Below are 6,323 nucleotides of genomic sequence, written 5' to 3' on the forward strand. Positions count from 1 at the left end.
TTTTATAACACTATGATACTTCAAAGTTGAAGGATAAATGTCCATATTGCACTGATGGACTATCTCCTCCTCTCCCTCCCCACCCTGTATCCATGTATGTAGGTATGTGTCTGCTGTCTCTTACTTGTCAGGGAGGATAACTGGTAGCTGCTCAATCCTGGGTGCCTTGGCAGTCCTAATTGCACAGAAGCCAAGATTCCTACAGAGGCATTGGACCCTAGTCAACAAAAGCTTGGAAATGCTGGTTCTGCTATCCATCAAGGAATCAGAAGCAGCAGCAACAGGTCAAATTAATGTACTAGCAATGGAGAAATCCAAGCAAACAATAGGCAGAAATGATGAGCCTTCTATATAAGCATTTTTATCTGTAACATCTGTAGGTAATGTCTAATGTCCAGGTGGATCTTCCCACATCAATCAAGGCAATGAAGGCACTTCTACTTTAGTTCATTGCAATTTGTGACAAGTTGACATTTAAACCAATCATAAAGCCTTAAACATGCTACATGAAAACTTTCAAATTTTGTTTTTATTTTTTATGTGTGTGTCTGGTCTGTATATATGCACCAGGCCCATGCAGGGCCAAACAGGACCTTCAGTCCCCTGGAACTACAGTTATAGATGGCTGTTAGCTACCATTTGGGTCTGGGAATCAGACACAGGTTCTCTAGAAAAGTAGCCACCCAGGCTCTTAACCAATGATCCTTAACAAAGGTCCACATACCTGGCTCTTAACTTTTATTCTGAAACAGGGGTTTTCAGTAACTGGAAACTTCTTTCCCCTGGCAATATTGAAGACTGAACCTAGTAGTTTGAGAATGCTAGTTAAGTACTCTTATCACTGATCTATGTATCTAACACATTTTTATTTTGAGACAGGGTCTCACTGTGTTGCTGAGGATAGCCTGGAACTCACTCTGTAATTCCAGATAGCCTTCAGGTTGCAATCTTTCTGCTTTAATTTCCCAATTATCTTAGGATTACAGGCATAAGCCACCCGGTGACCTGAATATAACTTGCAGTTTCTGAACCTCTGGGTATGATATTGATTATAAGGGGAAAAAAAGGCAAGTTCATTAAAGAGGAGATGATCAGAATCAGCTTTTAACTGAGGAGATATGAAGATAGTTACTTTTCATTCATTAGTTCTCAGACCATTTTTTCTTCCTCTCACAGGTCCAGTTTGACAAAAGAACTAGTCTTTCTCTCGGAATGCCTCACTTTCTCAATACTGACAAATCCATCTCTGCCAGCTATCACTCACTACATGTGTGTGCTTAGGTACACAGCCAAGATCACATTGATCAAATACTTTGGTTCAGACTGTCAAAGTATCTTCATGCTGTGCACTACCACGTGTTACTGCTGAGCTATCTGGATGGCTGCAGTATATATAAACTCATATGTACTCAATGTGTTTCATCATTTTGTGAGGTGAGAACGACTGGAACATCACTCAGGGTATAGAAGGGATAAATATTGAACATTTAATTTTTTTCACAAGATACATTACTTGTAAAGGGTTTGCGATGGTCTGAATAAGATGGACTCCATATATACTTGAATGTTTGGTTCCCGTTTCGTGGAGTGTTTAGGAGGGATTAGAAGGTACTGTTGAAGTAGGTGTGGCCTTGTCATTGAGAGTGGGCTTTTAAGTTTCCAAAGCCCATTCTAGGCTGTGTCTTGCTCTCTATTCTGGCTCCTGCCTGCTGATCAGGATGTAAGCTGTCAGCTACTGCTGCCTGCATCATGCCTGCCTGTCCACCATCACACACCCCATCCTGATAATCACAAACTAATCCTTTGAAACTGTAAGCAAGCCCTTCAGTTAAATGCTTTCTTCTAAAAGTTGCCTTGATCACGGTGTCTATTCTCAGCAACAGAAGAGTGACTAAGGCAGGATTCAGTATGACATTTGCATACATGCACAAAGCATACTTTAATGATAGTAGTCCCTTCAGCACATTTTGGCACCTGACATCTACATTTCCTCTTTACTTGTTTCTTTTCCCTAATATTCTGTCATTTTATTTTTTTATTTCTCTGTCATGTTAACCCTAAATTTTACATAGGGGAAAAACATCCCTTTTGTCTTTAGGAAGCTTCTACAGTAGTAGGCTTCCATATGACCTTTTTAAAAAAGATTTTACACACACACACACACACACACACACACACACACACCCATATCCCCATACCCTCTTATACTTGCCTCTTATCCCAACTCCATGATCCCCCCTTAACTCTTTATACCACTGACTTCTATGGAGATCCTCTCCCTTGAAAGCTATCCATCCCCACACCTCCTTACCGACTTTCTAACCTCCACAGGTATTCCAAATGAAACACACACATCAAAGCTAACATCCATAAATGAGAGAAAACGTGACATTTGTCTTTCTGGGTCTCAGTTACCTTACTCAGGGTTATTTTTTTCCATTTCCATCCATTAAGCTATGCATTTCACAACTCTGTTTTTTTTAACAGCTGAGTATAATATTCCATTGTGAAAATACAACACATTTTTATTATATCCATTTATCAGTTAATGAAAAGCTAGGCTGCTTCTATTTCCTGACTATTATTAACAGAGCAGCAATGAATATGGAATGAGGATATATCTCTACTGTAAGTTTGCAAGGTCCTTTGGGTATATGCCCAAGAGTAGTAGAGCTGGATTACATGGTAGCTTTATTTCTAGATTTTAGAAGAACTTCCATATTGATTTTTATAGTGGCTCTAACAGTTTTCACCCAAACGAGCATTGAATAAGTATTCACCTTTCTCCATATCCATACAGCAAAGGAAAACTCCACCAACAGGCTATCATAATCCTAAGCATATGTGCAACAAACACAGGTGGCCATCAAGAGAATAAGGGAACAGGAAAGATAAAATAGGGTGGTTGATAGGAAAAGAGGATAGAGAAGTAAATAAGGGAGGGATAGTTAAATTCTGAAGATATTCTGAAAAAGTCAGAACCTTCCTTTAAAAGAATTAAAATGAAGTTACACTATAACAGGGTGGCAATCACCCCACTAGATACAATAGGCAAACAAAGAAAATCCTCACTACCAAGATAGGTTCCTTCTTTTAGTCATTGCACAGAGAGCTTCCATGGACCCTTAAATGTTATAGGCTATTGTTAATGCTATTGGTTACTCTCCAGAATGAAACAGTAAGACCTGATTATTGAAGGCACCTCATACTTAAATCATAAAACAGAAAGAAGTCAAACATGCAGTCAAATAGAAGCTTCTTCTCTGCTGGCTAACTTTCACAGTGCTGAAAGGTTCTACAAATGTTATCAGAGTTGAAAGGTAATAACCAGTCTTACCCAGCTGTGAATCCTGTAAGCAGCAATATTTTCTGGTCTGGAAAGACATGTTCACTGGCATAAACATCATGGATGTAACCAACTACTTATTGATTGGGTTTAAGTCCCACTCAGAAAGAAGAGACCCATACTTGATACTGTTAACAGGACCAAGAACCTATAGCTTGATAGGTCATAGGCTATAGGGGGAGAAACTAGTACCATTATTCTGCTAAATGGACACAGTATTAAATCAACTCTTAATGGCTTAACATTATTATACCCATAGATAAATGCATTTTTCAACATAATCAGAGAAGTGTCTTCTTGCAGCAGATGCTGACTAACACAGAGAGTCACAATGAGTCAAGGTGCAGAGAATAAGAGACTGCAGAATCCTTAGCCCAAATGGGACATCTATATTATAGTCCCTCCTCCCAAGCCACAGAGATCATTTCAGAATGGGAGGCAGAAAAAAAAATAAGAGCCAGGGATGGTGAACGACTACAAGCAAGCAGTGTTTCTTTGGACACAACCAAGCAATTGCACATATGAACTCATGGCGGTTGTGACAGCATACACAAGAGCTATGAAAGCTCAAGCCAGACAAAATTCCAGCACGGTGAAGGAGGTGGGCATGAAGTCTCACCCCTCACTGAGCATCTTTTGTCAGTTAACAGTTGCTAGGAGGAAAGTCAGTTTTCTTCAAGAACTTGGCCTCTGGTGAATAATTCACATTTCAGGGGAAGGCCACACATTCAAGACCATATGGACAATACAAAATGAACTTGATAGTTTGTTTATAAAAGATGATTAAAAAGTCGGGTGTGTTGAGAAGGGGCATGAACCTGGAAGGAGTTGGGGAGGAAGGGGAATGAAAATGATGAAACTACATTGTACAAAATTCTTAAAGAATTAATAAAAATGTAAAAGAAAAAAATAGCAACAAAAAGAAAACAATCAGAACTGACAATATCCTAAAGACAGGACACTCATCACAGCATAATTAAAGCACTAAATATATAAAGCATATTGAAAGTAGTAAGAGAGAAAGAACTCACATACAATCAGATTAATAGCAGATAATTCATTAAAACTTTATAAGCCAGAATGGCTTAGAATGTTGTGCTTCAAGTTCGGAAAGACAACTGCCAGCACAAGCTACTATACTCAAAAAACCAGCAAACTGTTACAATTGAAGGAAAAATAAAAACTTGGCACGACAAAAATAGACTACAGGAATTTATGACTACAAACCCAGCTTTACAGAAGATAACGGAAGGAATTCTTTGGACAGGAGAAAAAACCAATTCCATCAGTGAGGCCACAGGAAAGAATAAACCATGGTAGAATAAGAAAGAGTTGAGCAGGAAAGGAAGAGGGAAGAAAACCCTGCAGAATCAACAAAACAAAACCAGGAGTCAGCACAAAGTTTTTTATGATAATTGTGAATATTAATGGTCTGAATTCCTCAACCAAATGACACAGAAAAGCAGATGGCATCAAAACCCAGGAACCATCTATTTGCTGTCCCCTAAAACATGCAGCTCACCACAAAAGATTGTCATTGCCATAGGATAAAAGGATGGGTAAAGGTGTTCCAGGACAAAGGAACTAGGAAACAAGCAGATGTCGCTAGAACTAATATCTGACAAAACATACATCTGAACAAAACTAGTGAGAAAAGATAAAGTCACTTAACAGTGATTAAGGGGATAGTCCAGAGTATAATACAATCCAAGAATATATGTTGTATACATTGATGCATTCAATTTCATAAAAAATATTATTAAATGTAAAGTCACAGATTAGTGCTAGCACAAAAGTAATGAGAAGCTTATGTACTCCATTCTTATCAACTGACAAGTCTTTCCAACAAAAACTAAATGAAAAATAGACTAATTATTTCATGGGTCACACTGACCTAACAGACATCTAAAGAAGATTCCATCCAAACAGCACGGAATACATACTTATTTTCTCAGCAGTCAGTGGAAATTACTCTAAAATGGTTCGTATATTAGGGCACGAAACAAATGACAACAAATATACAGGAAAATTGAAATAATTTGTTGTATTCTAGCTGATCATAACATAATACGACTATAAAATCAACAGCAAGAGAAACTCTTGAACATACATAAACATGTGACAATTAAATAGCACACTAGGAAATAATGAACTGGTCCTAGAAGAAGTCACAAGTGAAACAGAAATTCTTAGAATCAAATGAAAATGCAAACACAACACACTAAAATGCGAGGAACACAATGAAAGCAGAGGCAAGTGCCTACATAAAGCAATCTTCTTTGTGGTTGCTTGTGTTTCTGTTATGCTGCTGTGTCTATAGAGCCTCATTTCTCCCTGTGGGTGCATGTGGTATGTTTATAAGCAAATTTATTTAAATATTACATGATCATTAACCTTAAAAAAAGAAATCAGATATTGGGGCTGGAGAGTTGGCTCAGCAGTTAAAAGCACAGGCTGCTCTTCCAGAGGACATGGGTTCAATTCCCAGGACCCACATGATAGCTCACAACTGTTACATATCCAGTTCCAGGATATCCAACACCCTCACACTGACAACCAAGCAGGTAAAACACCAATGCACACAAAAATAGAAAAATATTTTTAAAACTCAACTAGATCTCAAATAAATAATGTAATGATACACCTTGTGCCCTAGAAAAAAACCAAGCAAACTGCAAATCAATAGATGGAAAGTAATTCGAGAGCAGAGAAGAAATTAATGAAATGAAAAAAAAAACTGATATAAAGAATCAAACAACTGATTCTTCCAAAAGAGAAGCGAGATTGAAATCAAAAGAGAGGAAAGATCAAAATTAGAGATAAAAATGGAGCCATTAAAACAGATACCATTAAAATTCAGAAGATGTTAGGTCTTAGGTAAAAAAAAATGTATATTCTACTAAAATGGAAAATCTAAAACAAATGAATACATTTGTTAATACATATGATGTACAAAAATCAAATCAAGATAAGATAA

The sequence above is a fragment of the Microtus oregoni genome, unplaced genomic scaffold (genome assembly GCF_018167655.1).
Source record: "Microtus oregoni isolate MIOR12 unplaced genomic scaffold, Mior012 000121F_ref0000216, whole genome shotgun sequence".
Classification (NCBI taxonomy): Eukaryota; Metazoa; Chordata; class Mammalia; order Rodentia; family Cricetidae; genus Microtus; species Microtus oregoni.